Source organism: Protopterus annectens, chromosome 16.part0 (assembly GCF_019279795.1).
Source record: "Protopterus annectens isolate FY-2018-M chromosome 16.part0, PAN1.0, whole genome shotgun sequence".
Classification (NCBI taxonomy): domain Eukaryota; kingdom Metazoa; phylum Chordata; order Ceratodontiformes; family Protopteridae; genus Protopterus; species Protopterus annectens.
In genome coordinates, this window is record NC_056750.1 from 418990740 (window position 1) to 419013372 (window position 22633).

The 22633-nt window shown below is 39.0% G+C and overlaps 1 protein-coding gene across 8 annotated transcripts in view; it reads right to left on the bottom strand.

The window, feature by feature from the left end:
* SCAI (suppressor of cancer cell invasion) overlaps positions 1–22633 on the bottom strand; it is a 2763600-nt gene that overhangs the window by 776513 nt on the left and 1964454 nt on the right. The window lies entirely within an intron of this gene.

Consider the following 22633-nt stretch of genomic DNA (forward strand, 5'->3'; position numbering starts at 1 on the left):
GTCCTAGGGTACATTTTCTGTTTTCTATACATAAATCCAAGATGTGCTTGAACATGGACAGGAACAAACTTTGTTTTATGTTCCAGAGCAGTGGTATCCTCTGCAAGATACACCTGTCCCTCAAAACCATTCTGTTGATGCTGCAGAAAGGTTTAGATCTCTAGACAGAGCATTTCTGATGCCATTTGACTTGCTGGTGTGCAGTAAATCTGTCAGTATTGGGTCAGAGAATGCCTTGTATGTATGCCAGACACAGGTCACCTCTTAGCAGTCTATAGGATATTGACTATAGTGTCAGGGCTTTGATTCAGTCCATGCAGAACATATTGTTTAGGCCTTGTTTTCTCTTAGTAAGGTAACTCTATGAGTGTCCCAATTGTTGTATGTGTCTGGACAAATATATGCTAAAGGAGACATTATTATTATACGATTGCCAAATGAGTGCTACGTAAAGGGGACAATGACATTTCTAGATCCAGACAAATCCCTTTGCTTATAAGCTGTGCAATATAGACAGACTTTCTTACAACAATGGACAAATGCTGGTCAAAAGTTAAGACACTCTCCACTGTATGAATGGTGTCTGATGACTATCTTCTTAGTCCTGCAATCCTATAGAATTTCTTTGTGGCATCTGCCGAGTCAGTTTCAAGAATCTAGTACAGTGCTCTGATGCCTTGTACTCTGCTACTGTAACTGCTGTCTCTGCCTCCTTATCCGTCCTTTTTACCTCCCACCTTTTCATGCACTCCTCCATTCTTTTGGTAGCTTCCAGGATTTTTACATTCCACCACCAGCTTTATGTACCTTATTTCCATATCAGGCATGGCCACGTATCTGTTCTATAGTCTTTACACATACTCCTTTCTGATGCTGTCATTCTTCTTCTTTGACTCCAACTATTTCCTCTTCTTTCTGAGGTGATAAAGCCCAGAGTATTTCCTTGGACCCCTGCTTTTGCATGCCAGTAAACTTTCAGGTCTTCAGCCTAGTCTCTGTTGATCTTAGAGCATCCTCCGACCCCCTCTTGTAGCTGACTGTGGCTAACAGTGGCTTATGCTGTAGGCTGACTGTTTCACAGGGGATGACGATGCAATCTCTGAATCTACCACAATGCCCTTTTCTTACTAGGAGGAAGTCTATCCGAGTTGCATGTTGGGACACTCCTGTATGTAATCTTGTGACTGTCTCTCTTACTGAGACAATTGCTGGCCACCATCAACCAGTTTGCAGACAGAAGCCTAGAATGGCCTCTCCCGGTCCCCATAATCAACACCAACTTATGCTGTCCTGTTTCATCTAGCAGGTCCTGCAACTGCTGCTAGAATGCCCTCTCCTTATTGCTATGACAACCTTGCTGTGGTCTATAAGCTGAGATTATGAATACTGCCCTATCATTACAATGAGTTGAATTTATCACTAATTCTGATGAGATTTCTCAATGTCTTTAGAAGACTTTCCCTCACCACAATGTATTCACCATTTCACATCTGTTCTTCCCCTGAGTAATAGACTCTGGATCCCAAGCCAAATGGCTTTGCTGCACTGCTCTTCTAACTTGCCTCCTGGAAACAGAGAACAATCTGTTTCCTCATTACCATCATATCACTCAGTTCTAAGATACCTCCTGTATTTAGTATCATGCTTGGCAGACTGATTAGTTTTATATCTGACTTTTGCTCAACATAACTATCCCAAGTAACCTATGCTGAGTAACTGGACACTGGTAGCAGACTGACCTAGGGCTGCTGCTCTTTAAGGTGGAAACACATTGGTGACTAGAGGCACACAGACCCTTAACACTATTAGCTGGGTCCCTGCTGTATGTCACAGTTGGTCAGGTTCCCAACCCACTTATCAAGGGTAAATAGCCGTGCTCCTTTTTAGTGATATTATTCAACACGAACAAATCACCTAAAGCCAATTTTTACACTCAAAGGTGGCTAGTCCACACAGGGCACGCAGTCTGTGATCCATCTTCAACTATCTACAGATATTGTGCTCCACAGTTGATACCTAAAGTAACTTCTACATAACTCTTACACCAACAGGCACCACCTACAGTCTTTGCTGCTGCCTATGACTCCATTCAGTTTTGGGTGAGTTTGAGGTAAAAACACCCATCAGGTTTTTGGGAGGAAACCCACAGAGACAAGGCGAGAACATACAAAATCTATTCACATACTGGCTGGTGGTCAAAATCAAACCTTATACCCTGTGCTTGGGAGGTAAATACCTAAACCATTATGTCAACTATGTCTTAATCTGCTGTGATAAAAAAAATTTAAAAAAAAATAAAACAAAAGACAAAAAACACACCTGAAAAGGAAGGTAAAATGGGAGGTCAATACTGTGTTAACTCCCATGTTAGTAACTTTGGATTACACTACCCAAACCGATCTTCAATTTAAAAGTTCCATAAAGTGCCATGTTTCTTTGAAACTGCCACTTAAAATGAGTTCTGACATGATATAAAAGCTAAGAGCTTTTAGGGGTTGGTGTCAACATGACTTACTTCCAGACCAAGTTAGTACTACGGCTAGTACCTAACTGAAAATAACAGCATAGAAAACTCTTAAATTGGGCTCAGAACTTTTAAGGGCAAACGTTTATTTTAGTATGGTGGGACACTGTGGCAAGAAAACCACAGCAGCAAGTAAGTGAAATACACAAAACACCAGTTGGCTCAGTGGTCAAAATGGCAGTAATACACAGTAACCTTCAACAATACGAGTACTCAAATAAAAAGTACAAGTAAGAACAGGTGCCATAGCAATAATGGTAAACAGTGAGTAGCGAGCAGTGTATTACACTACAGCAATACAAAACAGCAACATGGTTTGGATACAACAGCAGCAGCAGAGAAAGTGATGAAGGCTTGTGTGTCGCAACTGTGGTAATAAAAGAGTTGCACTAAAGCAGCACAAAACAGTTAACATTACTCTAATGCCACAAGAATAGAAAGAATGCAGTGATATAACAGCTGTATTAGTTATAGCTTGATTTGAAACTTGCATTGCAGCTATTTTGAAACGTGCACTGCAGTTATGGGCAACTATGAAAAGTGATACAGGTGTTTGATCAGCTATGGCACAATCTGACATTTCTAGGTCAGCTATACACAATCCAGCATCGACAACTGAGGTAGCAAAACAGACCAGAGACCAAAAAAAGCAAAAACTACAGTTGTATAAATAAATTTACGATAACAGTAGTTGTTTGACTGGTTACTGCTGCAGTAGCCTAAGCTATATTGTTTACATCCTGTACAGGATACAACTGGCTAGCTTCCAAAAATTTAGGTCACCTTCCACATGCCCGACCTATTAGTTAGAGCAAGCTGAGATTAATAAAAAGTCAATTTGGGCGCCAAGCCCTTCAGAGCTTTCATGGCAATGAGAGATGGAGGGCTGAAGGAAGGAGAAGCCTTGAAAGGACAATGCTAAGAAAAGAAAAAATAAATGCACACCCACATCCTGGGATAAAACAACACACAAAAAACAACAGGGATGGAGAGGGAACTGCTACTGCAACAGTGATCATTTGAACATCTACAATAAAAGTAAGTTTAATTACACAACTGAATTATGCTCATCATTATGATCATAGCTGCAGTATACCAAGCTATACAAGTAGATTACCGTAGCTTAAGTAACTGGCAGGTGGAAGGGGAAGGGTCCAGAAGCCCCTGGATAATGGTCCTACCAAAGCCTGTCATTGACCCGAAGAAGGAATCTAGTTTATTCTGCTTTGTAAAAGTATACACACAAGACCAAGCTGCTGGTTTTAGAATACTTCCTGAGTCCCACTCTATCCAAAAAAGACAAAGATGAAGCCAACGGTCTGGTAGAGTGAGCCTTGACCCTGCCGGGAATAGTTTTGTTGTGGTAGAAATAACAAAGTAATAACCTTAGACAAACACTTCAAAATAGTCAGCTTTGACACAGGTTCTCCCTTCTTATCTTCATAAGAAATGAACAACTGATCAGACCTTCTAAAAGAGTTTGATGCGTCAAGATAGTACTGGGAGTTGTCTGTGGACATTCAAGGTGTGAAATATTCTATATTTTCTTCTCATTTTTAGATTCTGGAAAGAAAACAGGGAGCTGGATAAACAGCCTTAAGGTAAACACAGATACTGCTTATGCATAAAAGGATTAGTTCACAAAGAAACCATATCTCTTAAAGTTTAGATAATGGTGACATACCATAAGAGCTTGCAATTCAGATACTCTTTTTGCAGATGTCAGAGCAATGAGTACAACTGTTTTCCATGTCAGTAACCTGAAGTCAGCCAGATCTGCTTGACTTAAATGGAGCAAGTATTACCTTTTCTAACACAAAATTAAGATCCCTAAGAAGAGATACACGTTTGCTGGGACGCTTCTTATACAGAGCTCGCGACAAAAACATTTTCACATGAGACTGCACTGAAACAGGGAATCCATGGGCAAAGATGCTGGAATGGCTAACAGATGAACTTTGGTAGAGGTGTAAAACATGACAGGATAGTAGCTCACATAAGTAGTGCAAAACCAGAGAAACACTAGCGCTGAATAGGTGTCGATTCTTTCTTGACACTAACTAAAAAACCTTTTCAGTTTGCTAATACAGGATTTTCTAGTAGCAGGCTTTATTGCCTCCATTAATACTGCTGCAGTTTACCAGAAAATATGTGCATTAAAGGTATTAAGGCCCTATCATCCAGTCAGTTAGTTAGATGCAGTTGTATGAGGTCATGATAGAACCCTCTGAACTTTTGTAATTAACGCCAGTCTGTGAGGAGGCATGTGGTAATTGACCGTGCCAATTCAAAAAGAAGGGAGAAGCACTGTTGCTTGTGTCAGGAGGGAGTCACCACAATGATTTTTGGGGAGTCCTGAATCTTCAGAAGTACCCTAGATATCAATGGAGAGGGTGGAAAAGCATACAGTAGCTTATGTCCATTGAAAGAAAAGGCATATATCTTCCATGCCTTATTGCATGGAGTCTTGGAACAAAATTTTGCCAACTGACTGGACAGGAGATAAAAATGTCTACTTTAGGAATTCCCCACAGATGGATCAAATATTGTAAGGCCTCCTAATTCAATTTCCATTCATGAGGGTCTGCCTGGTTCTGATCAGCTTGCTTGCCACATAGTTTTGTTGTACTGGAATATAAGATGCCTGTAGAGCGAGTATGTGCTGTAAAGCTATATCTTATGCTAAAATGGCTAGTCTGCAGAGGGGGTAAGATCTGGATCCCCCTTGCTCGTTTATGTACTGCATCACTGTGGTACTGCCTGTAGACACTTGAATACATCCTGGAGACCACAGATGATGGGGGTTGACAGCATTTATAAGAGCTAGCATGTGCTTATGTGTTTGGGTCTGTCTTTTGTTTCAAAGACTCTACACTTGTATGCCCATTGACGCTGCTTACTAAGCAAAGTCTGAGGCGTCTATTGAGGTTAACTGCTTTGGAATATTATAGGAGAATGACAGACCTGGATTCTAAGAAATTTGATGTCTCCACCATCTGATTTCCATTTAAAAAAAAATCTGAGAACTGGAATTTGAAAATATAATGGTTGTTGATACCGGAACTAAAGAAATTTCAGATTTATTTGCATCATTCACATGTGGAGTGTTTCAAAAAGCACTGTGAGAATTATGGATGTCATGAGACACAGAATCCCGAGGTATTCCCTTGTTGACACTGAAGTCTAAGTGGAAAACCACTGGAAGATATCTAAATATATATTTATATGTTGTGTGGAAGAAAACGCTTTGTACTGAAGTGTCCAGAAAACAATCCTGTATGACGGAGGCAGAAAAGACTTTTGAATGCTCTCTTGGAATCCCAGCTACTGTCAAAGATCTCTAACCCAACAGCAAGATCCTGATACCTTGAAAAGGACTCTGCAAAGATAAGTGAGTTGTCTAGATATGGAAAAATGTGGAATACCTCGCAGCCTACAGTGGGCTATCACAGGAGCTAGACACTTCGTTAATACCTTTGGAGCACTGGAGAGCCTAAATGGTAAGGTAGAGAACTGATAATGTGATCCAGATACAAAAACCTTACGAAATGCCTAAAATCTGTATGAATAAGAATGCGAGATATGCATCGTTTGAATCTAAGATTACTAAGAAACTCAAATGAGGAAGAAGGGGTAACAGGTTGTGAAGTGAAATCATTTTGAAGTTGGACATGATCACAAACTGGTTCAGGAAACAAAGATCCAGAACTGCCCCCCCCAAGAATGTTCTTTCTTTGGAACTAAAAACATCCATGAGTAAAATCCTTCTCCTGAGTGATGAGGAGGAACAGCTTCTATTACCCCATGAGATAACATATGATGCAAAAAAGGAGGAAACAGGAGATTTTGGTCTGGTGGATGAGGATGAATTCCCCTTAAAAGGAGGAGGTCCCTGTCACTGCCATATGTAGCTTAGATGGATCACATTCAGGACCCATCTACCTGAAACAATCTGTTGCCAAAGATAGAAATGGATATTCCGACTTTCTGAACAAAACTGTCAACTTCTTAGAGCAAGAAATCTGGACAAAGGTATAAATAAAAGTGGAACAAAGGCCCAAAATTAGGGTCAAATTTTGAATATTGGTCTTCCAAACTTTGAAAGTTGACAGAATAACAGGTTTTACATTAGCATGAATTTTCTAAAGGGTTCACAGTCTGAATCTCAAATCTCTGTCATTATTTTCTAACTTTAATCTTTAATTATTTGCCACTAATTTGCCAGAAAAACACAATTTTTTTTAAAAGACCAAAAATATGAAGCAAAAATCTGGACAGTCTGGACAGTCTGCAAAAATCTGTACAGTTGAGAGGTATGTTTCTGAATATATGAAGAGATTGCAAGGGTGGGTGGGTGGGGAGTGGGAAGGAAGGTCTGTCATATAGTCATTCTGGGGGAGGGGGTCCTGCTTCCTTTTTAGAACCTCCCTGAGACTACTTTTTAAATGTCTGCTTACCACCATTTTAAGACTATTCACATTGTTTTTAGCCAAGGTTAGATGAGCAGAGAATCTCTTGGAAAACTTAAGAGAATTAGGGTGGAAAATCGATACCCTGAATCAGCTTTTCCCTCTCATCATACTTTTTGACAACCTTTGCAGCAGAAAGTCCAAAAACTAAATCTCTATCTAAGGGAGAATTAAAAATGTCATTTTAGACAACTTTTGGGAGGTTTTAAGAATGCAGTTAGGCAAACATCCTAGTTCCAGTGGCAGCAGCCCTGGAAACATAATATACAGAATCATAATCACATTTTAAACAATGAGTAGTGACTTGAGAAGAAAAAGAAGAAACTATATTACATGATGCAGATTTTTCCTTACAAGAGGAAAATGATGCTAAAACATTAATCATACTTTCACAACTGGTTAGGATACATTTCTATATATGAACTTAACTGATCAACAGCTTAATTTCAGCTCTCGCAGTGTGAAAACAAAAAAAAAAACAAACAAAAAAAAAAAACGGTGCCATTGAAATCATTACGTGGGTAAAATTCAGTTACTGGCTATTACGTATGCTGCCCGGATTACACCAAAGAAGAAATCTGGAGAACCCGAAAAAAATCAACCACAAATGTAGAGGAAAAAATAAATCAAATGAACTCACTGGTGATTAAAATAAATGAAGCACTGCAGAAATATATCCAATCAAATAACAAAAAGGCTGTAAAAATACATGAAGCTTTAATGGCTTCCTATTATTTCTTCGAAAAGGCGTTCTATTGAACGCCTCTTCATCGAACTTGAAACCATGAAATTTGAGAACATCTAATGTCCACAAACGATTTCTTTCCTTGGGAAAGAAACTGCTTGGCAATCCTCATCTGTTTGCCGTTTCCCCCCGCTGTAGTGCAGTCTTGGAGTTATTATATTTAGTTAGGGGGGTGTGGGGGGCACAACCATTCCACATTGGTGGGGGAAAGCCCCCACTTTGTAGGGTTTGTGGTTATTTGTTGGTGTTTGTAGGGCAAGCGATTTATTTCCAAGGGAAAGAAATCACTTATGTAGAGGTTTGATATTTTGAAAGTTCGCAGTTTTAGGGTCAATGAAGAGGCGTTTGATGGAACGCCTCTTCGAGGAAATAATACAGACCCCGCTTTAACAAGCTAGTCAGATGAACTGATAAAACTGCAAAAGTCAGAGGTAGAAGTTGGAATGAAGAAGAGGCTGGCTGAGTATGAGATTCTCAAGAAGAGCACTTTCAAAAAAATGTAGAATTAGAAGAGAGTGCACAGAGAAAATTTGAGATTTCCTTCTGTACCAGAGAAACTGGAAGGAACAGACTATTAATTTTATGAAAGCACAAATAAGAAACTGGGCTGCTATTCCACAGCAGGACTTGTTACTTGAAAGGCAAATCAAGTGTATGTTCCAAACCTGGCCATGAGAAAACCGCCAAGGCCTATATTAGTAAAGATGCAATCATACTAGTGAAAAAGTTGAATCTGACAAAACGATGGCAGAAGAGAAGAGTATTCAAAACTGGAGACCCTAGAGTGTTAGCGGAAAATGATTACTCACTATATACCAGGCAAAAGTAAAGCAACTTTATCCCAGCAATCAGGGAATGCCGGGAGACAGGCGTGAGATTCAACCTGCTATATCCAGTAGTCTTCACAAGAGTATTTTTCCTGGAGGATCAAACACATTTTTTGATGCAGACCAGGATAAAGAGGGAAAAAAAAGTTAATCAAGCAAGAACTCAGCCAGCAAGCAGAAGGGGACTCTGCTTCTTATTTTGACAACAAAACTCACAAAGACTTTGCTAGTGAAACGTTTTCCAACATTCCAAATGAAAATGCTTGAGAGACAGAAAAAAAGCATAAAAAGTGAGTAGAAGAATCAAGAGTACCTTGAAATTGAACCAGGGTCTAGTGTTGGGATATGGAAATGATCAGGAAGACCAGCAACACTGAAATTAATGAACAAAATATGATAATATAAAGCATCAATCATATGTTTGAAATACGGCACTGAAAATAAAAGTGGCTGAGAAAAAACTAGACTTTTGTATGTTTAATGTTTAGGGCACTAAAGGGAAAAAAGTAGTGACCAAGTACAATAATTATTGCTCATCAGTATTTGTGTAAATATTTAATGATATAAACTGCATATTATATTGTAAAGCAGTTTTGTATACTATGCAGTCAGGTGTATTTTAAATGGAGGAGTCTGTTTCGTGAAGAATGGCAGAATAGAAGCATATTTAAGTTAATATAATGTTATGATTTTGGAATGCTGAGGTGAGGCAGGATGTAAAAGTGCACTGATTTACATTATATTAGAATTAAGATAATTTCCCTTGTTTTTAAAATTAGCAAACGTTTTCAGTGAGAGAAGACGTGCAGATGAAGGTAGTTGGCTCTGCAGAATTCTGTACATTCTGTTTGGAATGAAATTCACAAAGATTCCTTTTTGCATATGCAAAGTTGTTAACTATTTTTTTTCTCACTGCTAACTACTTTTACACGGAGACAAACTGTCTGCAAGGGCAAACAATTCATCTTCAGAGTTCTAAGCATTCTGAGGAAAATGCAAAATTTAAAGGTACAATAACAAGTGATTCAGTGAAAAATAACGTTTTAAATGATGGGAAGCGAATAAGAGACAGTAGCCTCCCAGTCAGCCTTAATGCATTTAATAGAGCAGTGGATAATTTAGTTTTTGTTTAAAAGTAGCCAGTTCACTTTTTCTTAGGGCTAAAAGTTAATATTTTCTGAAAGCATACAATTTGCTTTTCATATATGAGTGGGGAACAGAGGGAAGAAAAGAACAGGGAATACAGATAAGAAAAGAGTAGACAGCAATCAGTGTAAGTGGGAACACAGGCTGCAACTTTAGCTTTAGCTTGTAACCTTAATTTTAGATTAGATTACGCCTGTGGGTGCAGCTACTGATTTGGGGCCACTGTTCTTAACTGGATGGTTAAACTTAATTTGTTAAAAATATACATAGTTTTGTATGTTTGCTTTAAGTTATTATGGGATGGGATGCTCTGTACACATATTTAGATTTTTGTTTGAGGGCTTTCATTAAAGCAAAAATTATTTTTAAATGCCTTTAATAAATTATCATCTAAGATATAGGCAAACATACATAAACAAAACAGAAAACAAACCACATTAACATTTTTTCCATTTACAGACATTATATCTATCTTTTTGTTCTTTGTAGCTATTATCAGTCTATCATTACATACATTTCCTTAGTTGCTGCCTTTCTTAAAACCTCAATTCTCTTCCTCTACATGATTCAATATGTACTGTTCCCACAATTTCCATCTACTTCTATGTCATTTATCTCTTTTATAATATTCAATATTTCAAATATAGTTAGTTTAGACTTGGATTTCCATTTGCTAGTAATTTCTTTTTGGCATCTAACAATTAAACTTAATGCCTTACTATGTCTAGGCAAGTCAGATCCTGTGTCCCAGCTCAAAATAACAATTTCCTTAGTTACAGCCATTTGCTCACCCAATATTTCTGACAAAGTACTCTGTAGGGAATTTAAAAAATCTAACAACTAATTACACTCCCAAACTAAAACAATAAGTGAGAAGGTCACTGAAAAACCAATCAGTAAAAAAAATGAAAACTCCAGCAAAGCTAGAACCTCCACTGAGTGACCTCCCAAACCTTTTGTATCAGAGGCACATGGGATATATGCAAATGACCCTTATGAACATCAAGTGTTTCAGCTAACTGGCGATTCTGGATGCCCATGACTTGTTTTGTCATTTTAATGGCCAATTTCAGGCCAATAAAGCCAAACCCCACTAGCTGTGGATATGCATATTTCGGCCTTGTTATGACCTCATCAGCACAGCACAAGCAGAGTGTTTGACTAAGCATAAAAAACACAGGGCTGTTATACCCAGCTGATGTCCATTCAGAATCGCCAATTAGCTGAAACACCTGATGTTCATAAGGGTCATTTGCATATATTCCACGTGCCTCTGATACAAGAGGTTTGGGAGGTCACTCAGTGGAGGTTCTAGCTTTGCTGGAGTTTTCATTTTGTTTTTACTGACTGTTTTCAGTGACCTTCTCACTTATTGTTTTTGGTTGTTGTTTGGGATATTTTTGCAGTGAAATGATAATGGACATCAGCTGGGTATAACAGCCCTGTGTTTCTTATATTTAGTCAAACACTTTGCTTGTGCTGTGCTGATGAGGTCATAAGGCCGAAATATGCATATCCACAGCTAGTGGGGTTTGGCTTTATTGTCCTGAAGTTGTCCCCTAAAACGAAGAAACAAGTCATGGGCATTCAGAATCGCCAATTAGCTGAAACACCAGATGTTCATAAGGGTCATTTGCATATATCCCATGTGCCTCTGTTACAAGAGGTTTGGGAGGTCACTCAGTGGGGGTTCTAGCTTTGCTGGAGTTTTCATTTTGTTTTAACTAATTACACTCCCGAAACATATATTCCAAATTACATCTTTCTTCCACATAACACCTACAATGTTTGCTATCTACCTCAGGAAAAATTCTTTTTAGTCTGACTGGGGTATAAAAATACCTGTGTAAACACTTTCAAGCAAAGATCCTAAACCTTCTGGACTTTGTTGCATACCTGAGGGCATACATATGTCCTCACATTGTTCAGTTGTAAATTTCTTCTCCAGTCTCTCTTCCCAGTATTTTCTAACTTAATAAAATAACTGATTTTCAAGAGATATTCAGTGGTCCAAGATAGATATAGAAAAATAAAACAAAACAATGGAGTTCACAGTTAAGAATATTTAATAAATAAAATAAATGCAAGTTTTTGCATACAAAAATGCTTTATCGAGTGTTTAAATAATGCATGGAAACACTTAAATAAAAGAACAATGTTGCATGATCAATTATGTAAACCTTAGACACAAAATTGGTTTTAAAGGGCAAATTTCATTCAAGCACGGTGAATGTATTCCACTAAACTTAGTTATCTTTTCAAATTCCTAGCATTCTGAACTGTTAATAATATTCCCTCTCCTTATACCATTAGTAACCATCTGTAAAACACAAAATGCAAAAGTATGCCTAGCCCCCATTTCCATGACATGTTTAGCTAAATTACTTAATGTAACTTTTTGACATCATATGTATGCTGTGCTACACTGTCTAAGATTTCAATTCATTTTAACATAAAATGCAGTACAATCTGTGCCCAAAGCTACATACAGTAAATGCACTATCCTCTTAATATCTTCCGAAATCATTAAAACTGTCCATTTCTGTTTCACAATATTTATAATAAATTTACAATTACTAGCATAAAACATAACATAAGGGAGAAATTTCTCTCCATTATTAGTTCTATCATCATTTTAACTGTTATTAACATCTGCAATCACTTTAAAAAAACAGATGCACAGTACTGTTGCTAAAAGATTTTACATCAGTTAAAGGGCATGTGTATATCATTCAAATTATAACCACATTTTAAAAATTATCAAATACATATAGAACAGCTGTTGCAAAGGCTATGTCATTGGTAATTAGCCTAGACAGTCGGGAAAATTGCCCTTTCAGAATATTTCTATAAACATAATTTGGGTGCATACTATAGCTGTGGAGTTAAATAAAAGTTAGGCACTCACTACAACATTCCATCTGTGTTGTCAATTTCATTCTTCCTCAATGAATGGGTTTGGATCTGACCCTCGGATCTGACTCGGCCACTTTCCTTAGATTCGAGGATCCCACTCTCAATCTCCTCTCTCACCCTCAGTGGCCCTGATCACTGTATTACCTCAGACCAAGTTTGTTGCTATTATACAGAACCTCAGGAAAAATGTTTTACTCAAATTAACTAAGACAGAATAGTGATAGCTGAAAGATCAGGAGCTCAAACAGGAACAATGGTTCCTACTAAGAATTCTATTAGGTCACTCCCAAAGACATGGCTAGTGGGAAGGGAGTTGAATGAAAATGGACTACGCAGATGGAACGTTATGGTGAGTACATAACTTTTATACCTGATGGTATTTTCACTCATTCTTCGACGAATGGGACACAGTCCCCAGCTGCGATTACCTTGGGTGGCCCTCATGGAAGGATATTCCTGAGCACTGCAGAACCGAATGATGCTCTGTTCCTGGAGATGATGCCCAATTTGTAATGAGAAACAAAGGTATGAGTACAGGACCAAGTGGCAGATGCACAAATGTCATCAATGGAAGCTCTAGCCCAAAAAGCAGCTGATGTCGCTATTGACCTGGTTGAATGTGCCTTCGGTTGTTTTGGTAAGGTTAGGCCTTTCAAGAAATAAACATGAGAAATACAAACTGTTATCCGTTTTGCTAGAGTAATTTTCAAAACTGTTTTTTCCATCTTGGTGTTAGAAAAGGAGACAACCAACTGATCTGTTTTTCTAAACTCCTTGGTTCTATGTAGAGAAAAATGAAGTCTATGTACATCTAAGAGATGAATGGTATATTCTCCTTTATTCTCAAAATTTGGAAAGAAAACTGTTAATGATGTGACTGATGTTTGATTCAGAGACCATTTTATATAGAAAGGAAAGATTAGTGCGCATGGTAACCCTATCCTTGTGAAAAAGTAGATAGTGTGATTTTGTAAAGAGTGTTTGGAGTTCTGAAACTCGTCTAGCTGAAGTAATTGTCACCAAAAAGACAGTTTTCCAAGATAAAAACTTAAGGCCTACTTTAGCAGAGGGTTCAAATGCAGAATGTACTAAAGACTTGTAATACCAAAGTCAGATCCCAAAGTGGGATCTCAAATTGGAAGTCTAAGCAAAAATGTACCTTTTAGGAAGGCCTTGCACAACTTAGTTGAAGCTAAGGGAGAAGCCGTGTCACTAATGTGGTAGTTGGAGATGGCTGCTAACTGTACTTTAATGATAGAGAAACTTGCCTTGGTTTGACAAACAGAGGCAAGGAAATCTAAAATATCTGGGATTGGGGCTGTAAAAGGATCTAAGTCTCTTTGATGTGCCCACAAAGAAAAATCTTTTCCATTTGCTCTTATAATCTTCCTGGCTGAAGGTTTGTGGGATGAAGAGAAGATCTGACGAACCGGAGAGGAAAGCCTGGAATGTCTAGCCATCACTGGAATTGGAGAAACCATGTGATCAACTTGAGGCCTATAATATCCGGGTGAATAATCCCTGACGGGTGTGACAGGAGATCTGGACTGGTGTACAGTATCCATGGAGGACATATTAGGTGAGACCACAGGAAGGAAAACTACACTTGCAGAGGCCAGAATGGAGCAATGAGGATTACTTTGCTCTTCCACTGACTTACCTTCTGAAGAAACTTTGGTATTAGAGATAGTGGAGGGAAAGCATAAAGGAGACCAGAGTCCAAAGGTGGACTAGAGCATCTAGGCCAAAGAACCTGCTGCATTTGTTGTTGAGGGGAATGGCGAACAGATCACAGTACGTTTTTTTCCATTTGTGGAAGATCATCTTTGCCACTGAATGATTGAGAGACCACTTGTGAGGAGTCTGGGTGGTCCTGATGAGCTTGTCTACTAATATGTTAGATTTCCCTGGTATGTGCATTGCTGCTAGAAAGTGGTTGTAGAAGGTCACCCATTGCCAAACTGGTTCCCCGTTTGTTGATGTACCAGACTACTGACATACTGTCTGTCTGAACAGCAATAATTCCTAGTAGAAGAGAGCTCTGAAGGCCTGCAACTGTAAAATCACCGCAATCATCTCTAGAAAATTTATGTGCAAATTGGTCTCTTTTTGGGAACATCTGCCTTGAACTGTCCATCCTAAGCAATGCTCCCTACCCTAACTATGAGGCATCCATGGTCAACGTGGCTTTTGGGGGGAGGAAGGACAAACAGGCAGCCTTGATAAAGTTCTTTAGTATGTATCCACCACTGTTGAGATTTTCTGCAAACCTCAGACAATTTTACTGGATGTTGTAGAGACTACCAATGAAAGGACAATTGCACTGCTAGAGTCCACTGAGGAATTCTCATCTGAAGAGGAGCAGTGGGTAGTACAGTTATTGCAGCAGCCATCGACCCTAGGGCTTTGAGTATTGATGTCCCTGGGGGTGAAGGATGAGAGAGAACTAGATTGACGTGATCTCAGGGTAAGAATTCTGTTTTGAGGCAGAAGAGCTAGGCAACTGACTGTGTCTAGATGAGCCCCTATAAACTCCAAGGCTTGAACTGGTTGAGGTTGGGACCTTATCAAATTTATCGTAATCCCCAGAGACTGAGATAAAAATAGAAGGAAGTCTCTGGCCTTTTCCAGAAAATGCCTGGTCAGTGCGGTTAAGAGCCAGTCATCTAAATATGAAAACTCTCTGAATTCACGCAGTCTTAGATGAGATATGATTACGAGCCAGCCATCTAAATATGAAAACGCTCTGAATCCATGCAGTTTTTGATCAGATATAGTTAGGAGCCAGTCATCTAAATATGAAAATACACTGAATCCACTCAGTCTTAGATGAAATGCTACCACTGCCATGCATTTCGCGAACACCTTGGGGGCTGTGATGAGACCAAAGGGCAGGGCTCTGAACTGATAATGACCAACTCCCTGCCAGAAGCGTAGATATCTTTGGGAGCATCTGTTTATTTTTTTATATGATAGTATGTGTCCTGAAGACCTAGAGAGCACATTCAGTCATCCTTCTGAAGGAGAGGCAGAAAGGACTGAACCGTGACCATCTGAAACTTGGAATTTCTTACAAACTGTTTCAAATTACTGAAATCCAAAATGGGTCTCAGGTCTCCTGTTTTCTTTGGCACTAAAAATAATGTTGAGTACATTCTAGATCCTCTTTGGTCTAGGGGAAACTCCTGGATGACTCTTTTGCCCAGCAGCTTTTGAATTTCTAGAGCTGCTTGTTCCCTCTAATTGGGTGGAACACTGGGGAGACTTTTTCTCTTCTATGGAGGAACTTGGAAAAAGGGAATGGAGTATCCTCTGTATACTGCTTTGCATTGGAAGGATCTTGTGGCTGCCCAGGCATTTGGGTGCAAGGATAAATGCCCTCCAACTGCCTCTAGAGAGGGACAGTGGGATAACCCTTTCAAAGAGTGCTGAAAAGGTCTGTTCGAGAAAAAATCCTGAGAACCTTGATTCTGCTGAATCCTTCTGCAACAAGGGAGGAATCTTCTATTATACTTATTTACCCTTCTGCCTCTAGGGGAAAAATCTTCACACAATTCCTGGAAAGGCCCTGGGGATTTTATGAACCATGCTTTATTACCACCGTGTTGATTCCTGGAAGAGGTTCTTTGTGAGGTAGAAAAGCAGATTCCCATGGCAGACAGGTTCTTTTCATCCTTCTCACTTTGGGAGAGGGTCTCTTTAACTGCTGGTCCAAATAAGGAAGATCCGTCAAAGGAAGCATTAATCAATGATGCCTTAAAGGGCTCCACGATATCACACAACCGCATCCAGGCCTGAAACGGCAGTCCATGAGGAACCTTCAGCTGAGTGTGAGATTAACTTCATGGTTGCATTAATAATGGATTGTAGGGTGGCCAGTCATGAGGAGAAATATTTCTGCTCCTATACAGAAATGGACCCTGGGGAAGAGTTACAGAGTTCCTTTATTAAGACCCTCTGTAACCTCGTTAAATGCACAAAATAATTAAGTGACCATAAAGCGAAGGTGCCTGATGCAGACACTTGCTTCCCAAACTTGTCCAAAGCCCTACACTCCCTGTTAGGGGATGGACAGAGGAGCTCTGTTCAGCAAACTCTTATGCAGTAGCTGCTGCAAAGACCATCACATCTACATGAACACCCTCTGTCCCTTTTTTAATTTCTCCAAATCTTTTGAGTTTCTAATACCATGACAGAAATTTACCCCACTCCTAAATCAAAGTACGATTAAAGTTCATGAAATTAGTATTGTTTCAATGTTTGATGTCAGCCAAAAGTGCTCTTCGCAGCACCAGCAATGTGCCCAGTAATGACTCCTGCAATTCATACAGGGTTACATGTATTGGTAACATATCTAAATATGACTGTTGATTCTTTTTTATAAGACCTGTTGCTCCTACTACTACTGGAACAGTCTGGGTATCCTTCTTCCACATTGCTCTCATTTCTGCCTCCGGATCCTGATATTTTATGACTTTCTCTCTCTCTGTACACAAGACACTGTAGTCAGTGTGTGTGGCAATTTCAATGATCAATGCTACTTTTGTCTTCTTTTCATGGACCACAATTTTCGGTTTTCTAGCATCTATCTTTTGAACTGTTGGTAATGGGTGCCCCCATGTGATGTAAACTTCATTTTCTATGTGGCTCATGTTTCCAGTATTTTTCAGTCACTTCAATACCATAATGTTTGCACAATCCCCAGTGCAACAGTCTTGCCACATTATTATGCCCTTCACTATACAGTCCTTCTGCCATTAGTATGTCACAAGCAACAATGAAGTGTGCAACTGTTTCCAATTTGGTTTTACAAAACCTACATTTGTCTGTTTCTCCCATATGTTCAATGGACTTTGTAAACCTGCGTGTATGTAGCCCACTATCTTAGGCCACCAATATTAATCTTTCATCTCTTGGTTTATACTTGTCTCTCCTTAATCATTCCTGCATTTGTCCCTGATCAACATGAGGTTCTTCCAGAAGTTTTCTATACTTGCAACTATATTTATGAATTTTCCACATTTCTTGACTTTTCATCTAGTCCTTTACCTTATATTCTTTCTTTTGTTTTTTGACACATTCAGTTGCTGCCTGATTTTTATCTGGTTCTGGTTTGATTTCCATTCCTGCTTGACGTTGATATGCTTCTGCTAGATTAAGCAGAGAAGTCATCTTAGATTTATTCTCCTTATGTTTCAAAACTTTTACTACGTTTGGGTCTTGTGATGTCAGCAGATATGTGTGGAGTCCTATGATTGTAGATGGATACATGTAATAAATTTCAAGAAGGCCCATCCCTCCTTCGGAACGGGGAATATATAATCTCGGTATGCACTGATTTTTATAAATCATTTGGAGAGCAAGAAGCATGCTCTAATCTATCCAACACATTTTGGGGCCAGTCAATCACTCCAGAACTGTAAGTTAGGGCAGGAAGAGCAAATTGGTTTATAGCTTGGATTTTGTTCCTAGATGTCAATGCTGTTTTCGGGATTAATTTAAGTCTTCTAAAGTACTCCTTATTAAGTTTTATTCGCATTTGTTCACGTCTTGTTGTTGATCCTTCATCAATTCCCAAATATTTATACACAAATGCTTGCTCAAGTTCTTTTATATCACATTCGACACAATACCCCACTCAGGCATCATAGATAAGCTAAACAGCTTAAAAGTAAACCCTTATGTCACTAGATGGGTTGCAAACTGGCTAAAGGACAGAACCCATAAAGTTAAAATCGCTGGAGCAATGTCAGACTCAAAGCCAGTCACAAGTGGTGTCCCACAGGGATCTGTCCTGGGACCCCTCTTGTTCGGCATTTATTTCTCAGATGTTAAAGCAAACGTGGGAGGGCTGTGGCTGACAAAGTTCGCAGATGACTGCAAACTAGGTGCCATAGTCGATACACCAGCAGATACACACATCCTACAAAAAGGCCTCACTGAAACGGACAACTGGTGCCGTAGTCACGGCCTTAAACTAAATGCCAAAAAATGTATAGTTATCCCTTTTGGAAAAAACAAAGTACCCACAAATTATCACATAGACAGCAACCCACTGAGTACGGAAAAAGTAATCAGAGACCTAGGGACCCAAGTAGACAGCGACCTCTCATTTGACACCCACGTTGCTAAAGTGGTTAGAAAAACATTCTACCTTGCACACCTCATCATGAAGGGTTTCACATCCAGATCCAAGGATGTCATTGTACCCCTGTATTCCTCCCTCATCAGACCCATGATTGAGTACAATGCCCCATTTGGTATGTACCTCACTCGGCACTTGCAACAGCTGGAGAGACCACAAAAGTACCTCACCAAAAGGATCAAGGGTCTCCAAAATATGTCTTATTCTGCCAGACTAAAGAAACTTCAGCTCTATTCAGTAGCATACCGCCTGCTCAGAGGTGATCACTGCCTGACATACAAGGCCATGTCCAATCAGGATCTGATGGACATGCTCCACCTCAAAAAATCCAAATCCATCGGGACCACGAGAGCTAAAGACTTAAACCTCGGCACAAGTATGAATAGGACATGCTGGAGGGATAGATTCATAACCCAGAGGCTTCCCATGCTTTGGAACAGGATCCCAGTTCGTATTAGGCAGAGCACCTCACTGAATCTCTTCAAGAGAAATCTTGATGAGTGGATGGGAGATCGTAAGTTTACCCCAGGGGTCACATCTGTGTCACTGCTAGACAGAGGCATAGTAAACTAATTCTATTATATAAGGGGACCTTCACTGTGTCACTACTAGACAGAGGCACAGTATTCTAGATTTTATCTGTACATTTTTGTACCATTTCATGGGGTGGCAAAAGCCACATCACTATGGCTAGGCTTACAAATGCCCCAGGGCAGATAGCCTAGTACTATACTATGAAACTATTCTTGTCCCAAACTGATGTTTTCCTGGTGCTGCAGTTTTCCTGATTTAAGGGTTGCTTCTGCACATTTATCAAGACCAAATGACATTCTTATATCGCATGAAAAAGTTTTGACAACTTGCAGTTGTACTTTCAGTTTCTCATCTGATGAGCTATACAGTTTTAAATCATCGATCAACAGAAGATGAAAAGTCTTTACACTTTGTTGTGATAGCCATGGCCTAAGCTTTAAGTAGACAGCTTAACTGATTCAGGGCAAGGCAGAACAGCAGTGGTGACAGAGTCACCCTGGAATATCCACCTTTGAATTTTTCTCCCTAGGATAATAATTTGACCTTTGTCATGGCTTAATTGTAAAGTGCTCTGCCATTGTTTCATGGTCACTGTAATGTAGTCAATCAGTGTAGGGTGTACCTTATACATTTTTAAGCACTCTTTTATCCATGTATGTGGGTTACTATCAAATGCTTTTTTGTAGTCAGTCAATGTCATACTTAGATTCTTCCCCTTTTTACAGTTCTCCACTATGACTATTTAACAACAAATGATCCTTTGTTCCATATGACTTTCTTTTATTGCCCTTTAGTTCTACTGCCATAATTGAGTTTTCTTCTAAATGACTATAAACTGTCGGCATCAATTCCCGTGTATAGTTTATATGTCATTGGAAGGCAAGTTACTGGTTTAAAATTTTTAAGGTAGCTTGCAGGTTCACTCTTATGTAGGAGCATTGCTTTTCCTGCTGTTAGCCAGGTTGGTGTCTGTTCGAGGTATATATATATACATATATATATATATATATATATATATATATATAAAATTCTTACTCATGGCTAAATCTTCGTGCAAAGAGGTTAATACATTTAACCAAAAGTTAGGTACTGCATCTACGCCTGGGGTTTTCCAATTAGAAGCTTTTCTTAACTTTGCTTCAATCTCTCAGGCTTTTACTTCATTCCATTTCATACCCTGTACCGCTGAACTTCTTATTCTTTCTTTTACTTCTTCTATCCATTTAGCATCTTTATGTTCCACAGGATCTTCATAGATACTTCTCCAAAATGTATGTATTTCTTCTTTTTTGTTGGTCTTTCAAATTCCTTTTACCTTGCTTCCCAAATCTCTATAAAACTTTTTTGGGTCATCAATCAATTGCTTATTTTGCACTTTTCCTTTATATTTATCTGTGTATCTTTTAAGTTTTTCGACCTGTGCAGAGATTTTTAGTTTATATGAGATAGTGCATGATATATCTTGGTGTGTTCTAATACTGCCCATTCCTTTTATCACATCTGTCTTTCTTAGTATTTTTGTTGATCTGTTCACTTTTCTATATTCTTATAACAGTGGCACTTCTTGTCTTAACTGCTTTATAGTTTTCGCTATTCGATACTTCCATGATGGTATTCGATTTCTCCCCTTCCTTTCCCTCACTACCCTGTGTTCTTGTGGCAGAACTTTATCAGTCATTAATTCAGCTATATAGAAATATATCCTGTTTACTTCTGTTATATCGCATGGGTCTCTATGGACAGTCCTAATTACTGTGTCCATTTGTTTTATCAAACTTCTGACCTTCTGGGTTTTATTGACCTTCTGCAGTCTATCTATTTCCTTCATTTATCTTAATATCTCTATCTAGCTCTATTAAATCAAGCAACTCTTCTCTTAGCTCATTTCTTCTAAACTGAGGGTACATTTTTTGTTTTCCGTTTCCTGCAGATATTCTATAGAAAGTTCTATACCATCTTCCTGTGGCACATTCTCTTCAATTTCATCCTGTGCCATCCATTGCTTTGTCATATGGGAACTCACTGGCCTATCACTCCTCAACATTGACTGCATCAGAGTTTCCACAGATTCCTGTTCCTTCCCTTGCTGTCCAGCTTCCTGTGGAAGGCTCCAAAATATCTTCATATGTACCTGACCAATTGCTTCCCGTTCCACTGGTTTTCCCTTAATCTGGATATCCATTGCTCTGTCTTGTTGTGGTGCTTTCTGAATTAAGTTTTCTACAATCAATCCTTCACTTTGCAGGTACTCCATAACTTTAGTTTCTATTTCTTTAACTTCTCCACTATTAATATCCTTTTCCTTTGTATTGTAAAGTTTTCCATGTCCGGATTCCTTTGGCTGTATTTCTCTTCAAATAACTTTGGTGCTGCTCTTTGTGTATTGGTTACTTTTACTTTCTGTACTGCATAAATATAACACCATATTAAATCTCTTTTTCTTTCCCATGTCCATATTTCTTCTTTAGATGTCTCCTGATCTTCCTGTTTTGCCTTACTCTGGGGTCTCACTCCATCATGCTGTGATGTAACCTGTGCTATACCATCTACACCAAATCCTTCATTTCGCAGCCGCTCCATAACTTCAACTTGTATTTTTTAACTTCTAATCATCTTTTCTACATTCCATCTTTGTCATGTTATTTTTTTATTGTGAAATTTTACATACCTGGATGCCTTTGCCTGTATTTCTTTTCCGATATCTTTGGGCTGCTTTCTTTATACTGATTAATTTGGCTTTCTCCTTTGCATAAATATTGCACCATATCAAATCTCTCTCTTTCCCATGTCCATGTTTTTCTTTCTTCTAATTTCTCGATTAATCATTTTGTATATCTGTTTTCTGGAAATTCTGGGCTTTTTGCATAATAGTAACAATACATACAGTCTTTCTTATCCTAAAACATCCTTTGTCCAAGGTAACCTGTCTGATGGGCACAAAGAATCTTGTCAGGGTGCTCAGGAATCAGTTCTATGGAGTCCAGTTCCTTCCATGCTCTGCTGGAGACCACGTCAATCAGCTCACTGGCAGGCGGGTTAACCCAAGAAGTTGATGGTCCAGCCTTGAAAGCTTCCAAGAACACTGATTCCTCCTGGGAAGGGCTTTGGGGAGACCAAACACTTTTTTGGTGAAGGATCTCTAATATGTCTCCGAACAAGACATCCTCAGGTGGAGATCTAGGAGACCCTTTCCCTTCATCAAAATCAGTGTTTTCTTTCAGGGATTCCTATGGGGAATCTAGGTGCCTCTTCTTGCATGACGTCTTCCAGGTGACCTCCTCAGTAGAATGCTCTGGAGAAGTGTTGGAAGAGATGGGAGATTCCCTA